Source organism: Bufo gargarizans, chromosome 6, assembly GCF_014858855.1.
Source record: "Bufo gargarizans isolate SCDJY-AF-19 chromosome 6, ASM1485885v1, whole genome shotgun sequence".
Lineage (NCBI taxonomy): Eukaryota > Metazoa > Chordata > Amphibia > Anura > Bufonidae > Bufo > Bufo gargarizans.
In genome coordinates, this window is record NC_058085.1 from 275,908,243 (window position 1) to 275,921,215 (window position 12,973).

A 12,973-nucleotide genomic window follows, 5' to 3' on the forward strand; every position below is an offset into this window, starting at 1 on the left:
ATTTGCCAGGATTTTCTCTGAAAATTAGGGACCGTCTCGGCAAAATTGTGACTAATGAGCCCCTTGTTATCATACAAAAATACCAGAATCAAATTAATTGTGAAATAAAATAAATAAAAACAGAGTATACTGTACAATAATATTATGACAGTAATAGGGGTCACAAAGTGATGTTATGAGGTCAAAAGCACAGAAAATCCTTTTAAAGGAGCTTTGTAACTCTAGTCTAGTATAAAATAATTTTATCATTTAATCTTTTTCTAGCACTTTAGAGGGTCTATTCAGGTTCTAGATATTAATGACCTAGTCCAATAGTAGTGTTGTTCACGAATATTCGAATAGCAAATTTTTATCTCGAATGTAGGCACTTCGAGAATTCTCGAATATTTAGAATATAGTGATATATATTCGTAATTTTGAATATTCAAGATTTTTTTTATCAGTACACATGGTCCCTCCCTGCTTCTAGTTTGTGGGCCAATGAGAAGGCTGCAATATCTTTGACTTTAGGAGTAGTGTTCATTGCAAATTTTCGTAATGCGAATTTTCATAATGAGAATCAATGAGATCATGAAAACTTAGATCCATTGGTATATTCTAGCCCCCAGGCATTCCCATGGTGACGGGGACTCTTGTCTGGGAGTGGAACAACTGTACAGATTTTTTTTTTAAAAAAGATGAATATTCTAAAACATATATATATTATATATTATATATAACATATATATTCTAAACATATACAAATAAAATATATTCGTTTTTTAGAATATTCGTAATATTCAAAAAAAAGAATATATAGCAATATAGCGAATATTAAAAAAAAAACAAATATAGAGCAATTTAGCTAATATAGTGCTATAATCTTCTTTGTCTAATAGTTGTAATTTTTTTCTCTTTTTCTCTGAAATTCAGATTGGAAAAAAATTACAACTATTAAAAAAAAATGATTATAGCACTATATTGGCTAAATTGTTCTATATTGGGTTTTTTTTTTTTCGAATATTCGCTATATTGCTATATATTCTTGTTTTAGAATATTACGAATATTCGAAAAACGAATATATAGCACTATATTGAATATATTCATTTTTTTTAATATTTAGTCTTTTTTTCCATCTGAAGTCATGATTCCTCCGGCTTAAAGTATAACTGTCATATTTTTTATTTTTTTTGGAGTATTGGATTGTGGTGATTAATATCTCCTTGGTGGCCCTATTTCAACTTTTCACTGTGTATTCAATTACCCCTTAATTCCACAGTTTTGTTCACAGTACTGCTTACTTTTACCTGTGCTTAAAATCAGGTTGCTAGGCAGGGTCCGTCTATCTGTTGAAGGACGGAGGACGCAGAAGCACGCAGCTGTAAGGTCACATTACTGACAGCCAGGGACTATAAGTAAATGATTAAAGCCAGGTCCTCCCCAGCAGCTGATAAAAGTGCCTGGGCTGTGTGCACTTCTCCCTGTCCCTGCACTTGGCAGATGCTCCCTCACTCAGCAGAGCTGGAGAAGTAGAGTCGAAGCAGCGCAGACCAGGGAAGGGAGATCTGCCGTCTGCTCAGTGTATAAATGAAAGCAACATGTGGTAAGAGGACCCCTTTGTGCTGCAGGAGATTAACCCTTTAGAGGGGAGGGCTCTGGTTACTGACACTTTTGGGGGGCTATTGTTACTGGCTAGTGAGGGCAGGTGGGATTAGCCTCAGGGCAGTGGCGGCCATCTTAACTGAATAGTGAGATTGCAGTTTTATGCAGACTGGTCGCTAAGGGCTGAATCTTATTAAATATGGGGCAAGTCAGTCTAATAGTAACTGATTCTGGAATATCATGTTATTAATAACTACATATATGAAAATTGAAATTAGGGTCTAAGTGTGACAGTTATCCTTTAAGTGTCACCACCAGACATCTGAGAAGCTCTGACAGATGCCTTTCAGAACCTCCTCCTTGAGCTTCCTTTGTTTTGCTTTCAGTTCCTCATCTCGTTAGCCTCTCTCAGCTGTCATGTAGTTGTACTGATTGCATCCCTTTAAATTCCTCCCCATAGTGCATCAGTTTGTGGTTTATATTACTTCCTGGAGTGTGTGTGCATGCTGATCCTTCTTCCCAGTCTTCTACAAGATAAGTGTTGTGCATTCATTTGTGTTTTTCTGTTTGCTGGATCCCAGGTGACCCTGACTCCCTCCGTATCTAGTGTAGGGAGCCGGTGGTCGTGTACCCTCACTATTGTAGGGTGTTCAGGTGTTATACAGTCGAGGTACGAGGATATGCGATCATCTACCATTGGTATTTTCGCATAGGCTGAGCAGTAAGCGAGAGAGCCAGGTCTTATGCAGGGGTCTCCCTTTTTGTTCCTTAGTTTTGGATCCAGTGAGTCGTATATTCATTTTGTGTTGTTTTGTTTCCTGTACACATTCCGAAACATTATAAACCGCCAAAACCGTCTCAAGCATGGATCCGGTTTCACTTTTGACTAAACACTTTCAGGGTCTTTCATTGGAGGTAGCAGATCTCCGTAAGACTCTTTCTCAGTTTCTAGTGACCGGTTCAGCTTGCGTTCATGGAGTTTGTTCTGAGCCTAAGATCTCGCTCCCGGATACGTTCTCCGGGGGTAGTGAGAATTTTGTGTGTTTTAGAGAGGCTTGCAAACTCCATTTTCGCCTTCTTCCCCATTCCTCTGGTGATGAGGAACGGAGGGTAGGGATCATTAAATCGCTGCTCAGGGGTAACGCTCAGTCGTGGGCCCTTTCGCTGCCGGTGGGGGCACGGCCCCTCCGTTCTGTGGATGAATTCTTTTTAGCCCTGGGTCAGATATATGATGATCCGGATCGTATTGCTTTGGCTGAGTCTAGACTACGTCTGTTATGCCAGGGTAAACAATCCGCAGAGATATACTGCTCAGAATTTCGGAGATGGGCAGCTGATACTGGTTGGAATGATGCTGCACTCCGAAGTCAATTTTGCCATGGTCTTTCAGAGGGATTGAAAGATGCATTTGCCTTTCATGAGAGGCCTACCTCCTTGGACTCTGCCATGTCTCGGGCCGTTTGTATTGACAGGCGTCTTAGAGAGAGAGGAGAGATCACCCCTTCCTGTCATACTCAATCCCAGGACAGTGCAGTAGTCTCATTCAGTGCGCAGGGGTCTCAGTCGCTGTCAACCCCTTCTGAGCAGGAGCCCATGCAGCTGGGGTTGATTGCATCTGACAATAGAATATTCAGCCCGCATGGGAAGGTTTGTTTTTGTTGTGGAGGTATAAATCATTTGGCAAATGTTTGTCCCTCTAGGAGATTCAGACAGTCTTTTGAGAATAATAAAGAAACAAAAAGGAAAAAATCCTTTAAAAATGTTCCATCTGTTAACATTGGCAGGGTTGAGGCAGAAATTGAAGGTTTTCCGTTTGCTTGTAGTTCACGTTTTGTCCTGCCTGCCAGGGTGGCGCTAGAGAGCAAGAACATTTTTTGTGAGATTTTTGTAGAGAGTGGAGCAGCTGTCAATCTCATTGATAATCAATTTGCGATAACTCATGGTTTCCAGGTATGCACTTTGGGAAAGGATATTCCTGTTTTTGCTATTGATTCCGCTCCACTTTCTCAGAAATCATTAAAGGGCATAGTTCACAATATCCGTTTAATTGTGAGTGATGCTCATGTTGAGGATGTGTCATGTTTCGTCCTTAGCGGATTGCCTACTCCTCTAGTGTTGGGGCTACCCTGGCTCACTAAACATAACCCCACCATTGATTGGCAAGCGAGGCAAATAAATGGTTGGAGTGACTTTTGCAGAGAGAATTGCCTCACGACATCTGTTTCTGAGGTTTCTACTAAGACTGTACCTTCTTTTCTCTCTGAATTTTCGGATGTCTTCTCTGAGAGCGGAGTTCAGGATTTGCCCCCGCACAGGGAGTACGATTGCCCTATTAATCTCATCCCAGGCGCCAAGCTGCCTAAATCTCGTTTATACAATCTCTCCCAACCTGAAAGGGTCGCTATGTGTGCTTATATCTCTGAGAGTCTGAGAAAGGGACACATACGACCCTCGAAGTCACCTGTTGACGCTGGTTTTTTCTTTGTTAAGAAAAAAGATGGTTCTTTAAGACCTTGTCTGGATTTCAGGGAGCTGAACAGTATCACAATTCGTGACCCTTATCCGCTTCCTCTGATCCCGGACCTGTTTAACCAGATTGTTGGGGCTAAAGTTTTTTCCAAATTAGATCTAAGAGGGGCATACAACCTGGTCAGGGTCAGAGAAGGAGATGAATGGAAGACGGCCTTCAATACCCCTGAGGGCCATTTTGAGAATTTGGTTATGCCTTTTGGTTTGATGAATGCTCCAGCCGTTTTTCAGCATTTTGTGAACAGCATTTTTTATCATTTAATGGGGAAATTTGTATTATTGTATTTGCATGACATTTTGATTTTTTCTCCTGATTTCAAAACTCATAAGGAACACTTACGTCAGGTCTTGCTCATCCTGCGGGAGAATAAATTGTACGCAAAACTGGAAAAATGTGTGTTTGCGGTTCCAGAAATTCAATTTCTGGGGTTTCTTCTCTTCGCTTCTGGTTTTCGCATGGACCCCGAGAAGGTCAGCGCTGTGCTTGAGTGGGAGCTTCCTGAAAATCAGAAGGCGCTGATGCGTTTTTTGGGCTTTGCCAATTATTACAGGAAGTTTATTTTGAATTATTCCTCTGTTGTTAAACCACTCACTGATATGACTAGAAAGGGGGTAGATTTTTCTTCCTGGTCGGTAGAGGCGCGTAAGGCCTTTTCTGATATCAAGGAGATTTTTGCTTCTGCTCCCATCTTGGTACAACCTGATATTTCTCTACCCTTCATAGTTGAGGGTTATGGTCCTGAGGAGAGGATGTGGGTCCCAGTGATGGACGTTAAGGCCACTCGTCTCATCAGGGCTTTCCATAGGTCCCATCCTAAGGTGGGCTCTGAGTGTCCGGAGTCCATTTGTAGAAGGAGGGGTACTGTCACCACCAGATATCTGAGAAGCTCTGACAGATGCCTTTCAGAACCTCCTCCTTGAGCTTCCTTTGTTTTGCTTTCAGTTCCTCATCTCGTTAGCCTCTCTCAGCTGTCATGTAGTTGTACTGATTGCATCCCTTTAAATTCCTCCCCATAGTGCATTAGTTTGTGGTTTATATTACTTCCTGGAGTGTGTGTGCATGCTGATCCTTCTTCCCAGTCTTCTACAAGATAAGTGTTTTGCATTCATTTGTGTTTTTCTGTTTGCTGGATGCCAGGTGACCCTGACTCCCTCCGTATCTAGTGTAGGGAGCCGGTGGTCGTGTCCCCTCACTATTGTAGGGTGTTCAGGTGTTATACAGTCGAGGTACGAGGATATGCGATCATCTACCATTGGGATTTTCGCATAGGCTGAGCAGTAAGGGAGAGAGCCTGGTCTTATGCAGGGGTCTCCCTTTTTGTTCCTTAGTTTTGGATCCAGTGAGTTGCATATTCATTTTGTGTTGTTTTGTTTCCTGTACACATTCCGTGACATTAAGTAACTTAAGCCGGGAGGAATCATGACTTCAGATGGAAAAAAAGACGAATATTTAAAAAAACTAATATATTCAATATAGTGCTATATATTCGTTTTTCGAATATTCGTAATATTCTAAAACAAAAATATATTGCAATATAGCGAATATTCAAAAAAAAAACTAATGTAGAACAATTTAGCTAAAATAGTGCTATAATGTTTTTTTCTTAATAGTTGTAACTTTTTTTCCAATCTGAACTTCAGATGACAAAAAAATTACAACTATTAGACAAAGAAGATTATAGCACTATATTAGCTAAATTGCTCTATATTTTTTTTTTCTAATATTCGCTATATTGCTATATATTCTTGTTTTTGAATATTACGAATATTCTAAAAAACAAATATATTCGTTTTCTAGAATATTCGTCTTTTTTTTTAAATCTGTACAGTTGTTCCACTTTGGCATACTCCTCCCCGACAAGAGTCCCCGTCACTATGGGAACGCCTGGGGGTTAGACTATACCATCGGATCTGAGTTTTCACTATCTCATTGATTCTCATTACGAAAATTCGCATCATGAAAATTCTTATTACGAAATTCTGATTACAAAAATTCGCAATCAACACTACTCCTAATGAATATTCAAATTTGCGAATATTCAACGAATATTCTACAAAATATTCGCGAAATATCGCAAATTCGAATATGACACCTGCCACTCATCACTATCCAATAATAGGTATTTACAGATATCAGATTGGTGGGGGGAAAAATGGGAGCTGAATGATCTTTGCTTCTGGTATCTGCCTCTGTGCTATTTCCGGCACTGGCGGATGATGAGAACAGCTTATCGGGGGGTACTAGACTCCACTATGATGATATTAAAGACTTATCCTAAGGGTTGGTTATCACTAAGGCCCAGAAAACCCCTTGTATAGTGCCACCTCCTGTTTATTATTTTCCTTATTTCTCTGTCCACTTTACTGAGGTGGTCACACATGCTCAGTTGTATCTTTTAACTGCTACAAGCCCTAGCTAGGCTGTGACAGTTTACAGAGATAAAGCTGCAGTTGAAAGTACTTGCCTTCTGAGAAAAGACACACACCCTGAGCTGCCAGCTTGAAATAAATCTAGCAGAGCAATTGGAGCAATAAATGCGAAGATCTCTGAGATACGGGGCTGGTCCTAACTTTGTTATGTACTATATGATGTTTGATTTTCATGTTTCACATTAATCATGGGATAACCCTTTTAAGTATATTTATAGTAGATAGATAGATAGATAGATAGATAGATAGATAGATAGATAGATAGATAGATAGATCAACTTCCAATATAAATTTGCTTTAAAATAAACACATTCTATATTTTACACTATTTTCCAATACTGTACATAACACAAGACTTTCCATATTTTAATCGGAGATGCATAAAAAAAAAAGATTGGCACATCTCCTAATATAGGCCATCATTATCTCTTGATTACAGATCTTGGCACATAGTATCATCACATCCTTGTCTCTCTGAGAGTGGTCATATACAAATATATTCATCTTTACAAGGCATGTCCTTGTCTTGTATAAATGCCTTTTATGTATATTTGTCAGGATATTAGTACTTAATCCCCAACATATCTTTTCTTCTTTATCATGTTTTGTGTCAACAAATCATTATCCACAATCCACATCCTAACTGACTTGTGTATGTACAGTATCTGTGGATATTGATGGGGAGGATTTCATTATTTTAGTATGAGTTTCAGTCAAAAATTATCCGCTCTCTTGGCTGTAGAATTTATTTTAATAATCTTTAAAAATATCATTTTTTGACACAGTCTCCCTGCTTTTCAATACACTTTATCCATCTATCAACAAGCTTTCATTTTCCTTAATTTAAAAAATGACTTAGCCTAAGCTGAGTGTCACAAATGCACCGCTGTCTTCACCTCTTATTGTATAGGCAGAGCCATGGCTGATTTGCAGTTGATTTGCCACATAATCAACTGTCACTCGTCTATCCAACAGTTCACATTCATGTCATCAGTCGTGGATGTGGATGGGCGTCTAGCTCCTTCTTCATGGCTAACACTTGTGTTACCTTCCTTGAAGTTCTCTATCCATTTGTGCGCACTTATTTGTAACAAAGCACTTTCTCCATACCGTGCACAAAGTCTTTGATATACTATATTTTGGCACAGACACACCCTCAGACCACAAAAAACAAATCACTGCAGACACTGTTTCTTGCACCGTAGTCACAAATGAACTGACGTAACACGCTTAAACCTGCACAGCAGTGACTAGAGACATTATGTCGAAAAATTATGTATTTCTCTTTTCTAAAACTTAATTGAAATAAATTCTACAGCCAGTGTAGACAATTTTTGACTCACACATTTTTCGGTGAAGCATATCCAGGAATATTGTGTGTTATAGAGATCTAGGAGCAAGGTTCTGTGTACTATTGATGCAGACCATGTAACTGCTTTGGGGGCTTTGGAAAGTGGGGACCAGCTCTGGCTTGTGGCATGCTCTTGGCTATCTACTTGGTGGCAAGAATCTGGAGTTCCTTAGGGACATATCCCCACTGAAGCCAGTGATTGGCTTCAGCTGCACATGTAACTCATATCCATTCAGAATTCAACCGGCAGAGATCAGTAGGATGGTGAAGACAGCTGCAAAGGAGAGGTATGAATCAGGTAAGTATAGATATATTCACAGGTCCCACTGGGTGGGGGAGAAGGGGGGAGAAAAAATCCTGGTCAACTCAACACTGGCCATTCTCTGCCAGCTCTATTAGCCAGAGCTTCTCTGGACCTAAAAGTAAAATGTTTTTGTGAGTTACTCCACCCATACACCATTCTGACCATTTGAGGGTGGCAGAAAGCACAATGATTTTGTAGGTTTAAACATTCTAAATATTAAACTCTTGCACATGTCAATCAAAATGCAAATTTGATCCCATATAGTAATTTTAATAAAGATTTTCAAGGAGGTCTTCTTTAAAGGCATTTACCATAAGCTCTTTTCATTGGTGTTCCATATATTACCTATGTCCCATTGAGGACAATTTATTAGCTAAGTATAAACAAGAATTTGTAGATATACAGTGACTGATAGATAGATAGATAGATAGATAGATAGATAGATAGATAGATAGATAGATAGATAGATAGATACAGGTATATATATAGATACAGGTAGATAGATAGATAGATAGATAGATAGATAGATAGATAAATTCAGATGTAGCTGGCATTTTAGTAATTCCCAGCGAATTAACACACAAGCTTATTATGCTGGCTTAGTTTAACAATATCAATAGACAGACAGATAGACATATATAGTTGCAAGAAAAAGTATGTGAACCCTTTGGAGTGACATGGATTTCTGCACAAATTGGTCATAAAATTTGATCTGATCTTCATCTAAGTCACAACAATAGACAATCACACTCTGCTTAAACTAATAACACACACATAATTAAATGTTGCCATGTTTTTATTGAACACACCATGTAAACATTCACAGTGCAGGTGGAAAAAGTATATGAACCCCTAGACTAATGACATCTCCAAGAGCTAATTGGAGTGAGGCGTCAGCCAACTGGCGTCCAATCAATGAGATGAGATTGGAGGTGTTGGTTACAGCTGCCCTGCCCTATAAAAAACACACACCAGTTCTGGGTTTGCTTTTCACAAGAAGCATTGCCTGGTGTGAATGATGCCTCGCACAAAAGAGCTCTCAGAAGACCTACGATTAAGAATTGTTGACTTGCATGAAGCTGGAAAGGGTTATAAAAGTATCTCCAAAAGCCTTGCTGTTCATCAGTCCACGGTAAGACAAATTGTCTATAAATGGAGAAAGTTCTGCACTGCTGCTACTCTCCCTAGTAGTGGCCGTCCTATAAAGATGACTGCAAGAGCACAGTGCAGACTGCTCAATGAGGTGAAGAAGAATCCTAGAGTGTCAGCTAAAGACTTACAAAAGTCTCTAGCAACATTGCTGCACGTTTACAGTTTGCACAAGACCACCTGGATGTTCCACAGCAGTACTGGCAAAATATTCTGTGGACAGATGAAACCAAAGTTGAGCTGTTTGAAAGAAACACACAACACTATGTGTGGAGAAAAAGAGGCACAGCACACCAACATCAAAACCTTATCCCAACTGTGAAGTATGGTGGTGGGGGCATCATGGTTTGGGGCTGCTCTGCTGTGTCAGGGCCTGGACGGATTGCTATCATTGAAGGAAAAATGAATTCCCAAGTTTATCAAGACATTTTGCAGGAGAACTTACGGCCATCTGTCCACTAGCTGAAGCTCAACAGAAGATGGATGTTGCAACAGGACAACAACCCAAAGCATAGAAGTAAATCAACAACAGAATGGCTTAAACAGAGAAAAATGTGCCTTCTGGAGTGGTCCAGTCAGAGTCCTGACCTCAACCCGATTGAGATGCTGTGGCATGACCTCAAGAAAGCGATTCACACCAGACATCCCAAGAAAATTGCTGAACTGAAACAGTTCTGTAAAGAGGAATGGTCAAGAATTACTCCTGACCGTTGAGCACGTTTGATCTGCAACTACAGGAAACATTTAGTTGAAGTTATTGCTGCCAAAGGAGGTTCAATAAGTTATTAAATCCAAGGGTTCACCTACTTTTTCCACCTGCATTGTGAATGTTTACATGGTGTGTTCAATAAAAACATGGTCACATTTAATTCTTTGTGTGTTATTAGTTTAAGCAGACTGTGATTGTCTATTGTTGTGACTTAGATGAAGATCAGATCACATTTTATGACCAATTTGTGCAGAAATCCATATCATTCCAAAGGGTTCACATATTTTTTTTACAACTGTATATATGAGATAGATAGATAGATAGATAGATAGATAGATAGATAGATAGATATAAAAACCAAATCATACGGCATGTAAATAACTAAAGCTGGCCATACACATTAGATTGTCTATCAGCCGTGTTTGATCGACCATCTAATATGTATGGTGGCCCTCCAACTCTCTCACAACAGCTAATATTGGGGGAGAAAAGGATAAGGCAGGATGGATTCAATTGTCCGATCCTTTGGATATCGGTGAAATGAGTATGGGAGGGAGAGATAGCCAACAACTATTTTGTGTGCGGCCGGCTTGAGATGTAAAATAAGAACCTATCTATCAGTCTGTCGATCTGTACTTCTTCTCTCTCATATCTGTCTGTCTATTCTATCTATTCTGTCTACATCTATCTATCTATCTACTGTAATATCTATCTATTTATTTATCTATCTATCTACCTGTCTGTCTATCTCATATATATCTATCTCATATCTATCTATTTATCTATCATCTATCTATAATAGAATAAAAACCAGCAACTTGAATACTGAATAGCACACAGCTAACTGAACTATATTCAATTTTAAAACGCATGCAACATCCGCCGTCGTTGTCTGATCACCTGACGGATGACACGAGGGGGGGGGGGGGGTAATTAGCTGAAAGTGCAATTTGTTGATTCCTATTATTCCACACGTGCTTACAACATAGCGTACATCAATGTGCACCTCAGTTACTATTGTATTGTATTGCAGAAACATCTCTAGGACAAACCATTCACACATGCAAAGTCTATCTAGAAACTTCTATCCTTTAAGACATGGGGTTGGATTATGGTGTACAATGTTATATAGCAAGAAAACGTGTAAACATGTCATCTCCTGTCTGTTCCCTCCGACAGGCGATCGCCAACCTACACCCTGCACGCAGAAAATAAATACCCAGTAACCTGTCCAAACATTAAAGCTATACTTGTGCATCGGGTTTAGGGTTCTCCATGGCTCCTGGTGGTCAACATGTCCATAGAAAGAACTCCGAACACCCAAGTTTCTGTGCTCGTATTCACAGACCTAACTTTTTTTTTCATTTTTTTTTTTTACTTTTTGTTATCGTGCTATACCTCAACTTTATATCTTTCGTTGCAAACAAGACGGTGGAAGACCTCAGTGCAATGCCACAGCGAAAAGAAGTAAAAAAATATCCATTGCACGGATAAAACGTTGAAGGATCGATCTATTGTCCCCCAGCTTCTTAATCGCCTGTCAAGGCACAAATCGGCTTTTTTTCCTGATGACTTCTTGTCACGTATCAGAAAGATTGATTGGAAAATTCCTAGACCCGTCATTCCTGCATAGGAAGAACACAACCACAAGTGACAAGATCTACGAGTAATGCTACCATCAGTTATCAATAAATGTGGTATGAGACTAGAAACAGCACCACCTATATCCACAGGCCGTCTTTGGGAGTGCAGTACAGACCCACTGAAATGAATTGGGGATGAGCTGCAATACCAGTGACAGTCCACATACAGGAGTGGTGCTCATACTGAAAAAAAGCTGATCTCCTACAATCACTTTAAAGGATATGTAGACTTTTGTAAGTTTAGATTTTATTGCTCTAGTCCAGGGGTGCACAACCTTTTTTGGTCTGAGGGCCGCATTGTCACATCTCTCCAATTCAAGGTGGCGCAAAAAAAAAAAAAATGCTGATCGGTGCTCCTTTGCATCTGCCTAGTACACAAGCTGATACAAAGTGAATGGGGAGGAATGATCGCTACCACAGTTGTTCCTCCCCCTAATCAATATCAACAGCACATCCCTGCCCCCCCAGTGGCCTGCAATAACCAGTAAGAACTTTCCTTTAGGGCTCATACAAACGACCATTGGATGTTTTGTGATCTGAAAACATCCACAAAACACGGATACGTGGATGTTCCATTGCGCCTTTTGCGGAATGGAACATTCAGCCCCTAATAAAACTTATGCTTGTCCGTAATGTGGATAAGATTAGGACATGTCACGTAAAAAAAGCAGACTGGATGCGGACAACAAACAGGTTTGTGTGCATGCCCTTACTAGTGGGAGAGGTGCTTATTGGTTAACCCTGTAATGGCCAGGCCTAAAAAGGCCTTGTAGGGGTTGTCAGGGTTCAGAGCTGAACCCGGACATAAGCTGCCCTTCACACACTTAGCCTGTATCAATGGAGCATCAGAGCATTTCTGGCTCTACGTTACTCCCCCTTGTTCTGGCAGATCGCAGTGCTGCGCTCCTGGCAGCGCTCCTGACCTCTGTCCAGCAGGACGGGAGCCGCAAATAGGGGCCCTGTGGGTTGTGCACCCCTGCTCTAGTCCATCTAAAACCATACAAGAAGCAACTTTGACTGAACGTATCTAGAGCTCCTATGCAGACCCATATGTTTCCACGGTGACAGACTACAAATGAACCTTGTGTAGTCTGATCCTGCATTTCTGTACTTTGTCATCTGCCTCATCTGTTGCATAGGTCTACATGGGAGCTGTAGACACAAAGGGTAGGAGTATGAACCTGCAAAATTTATACTTTTGATTTGAATGTGAATGTAGAAGAAAACATGATACAACAATGTTGGCATTACCATCAGGGCTTCCATACAGATCACA

The 12,973-nt window shown here is 40.1% G+C and overlaps 1 protein-coding gene across 1 annotated transcript in view; it reads right to left on the reverse strand.

Moving 5' to 3' along the window:
- Positions 1 to 10,310: 10,310 nt before the first annotated feature.
- JPH2 (junctophilin 2) overlaps positions 10,311 to 12,973 on the reverse strand; it is a 100,579-nt gene continuing 97,916 nt past the window's right edge. Inside the window, exon 6 of the mRNA XM_044297358.1 lies at positions 10,311 to 11,679. The gene's annotated coding sequence lies outside the window, so the exon portion shown is untranslated. The remainder of the gene's footprint in view (positions 11,680 to 12,973) is intronic.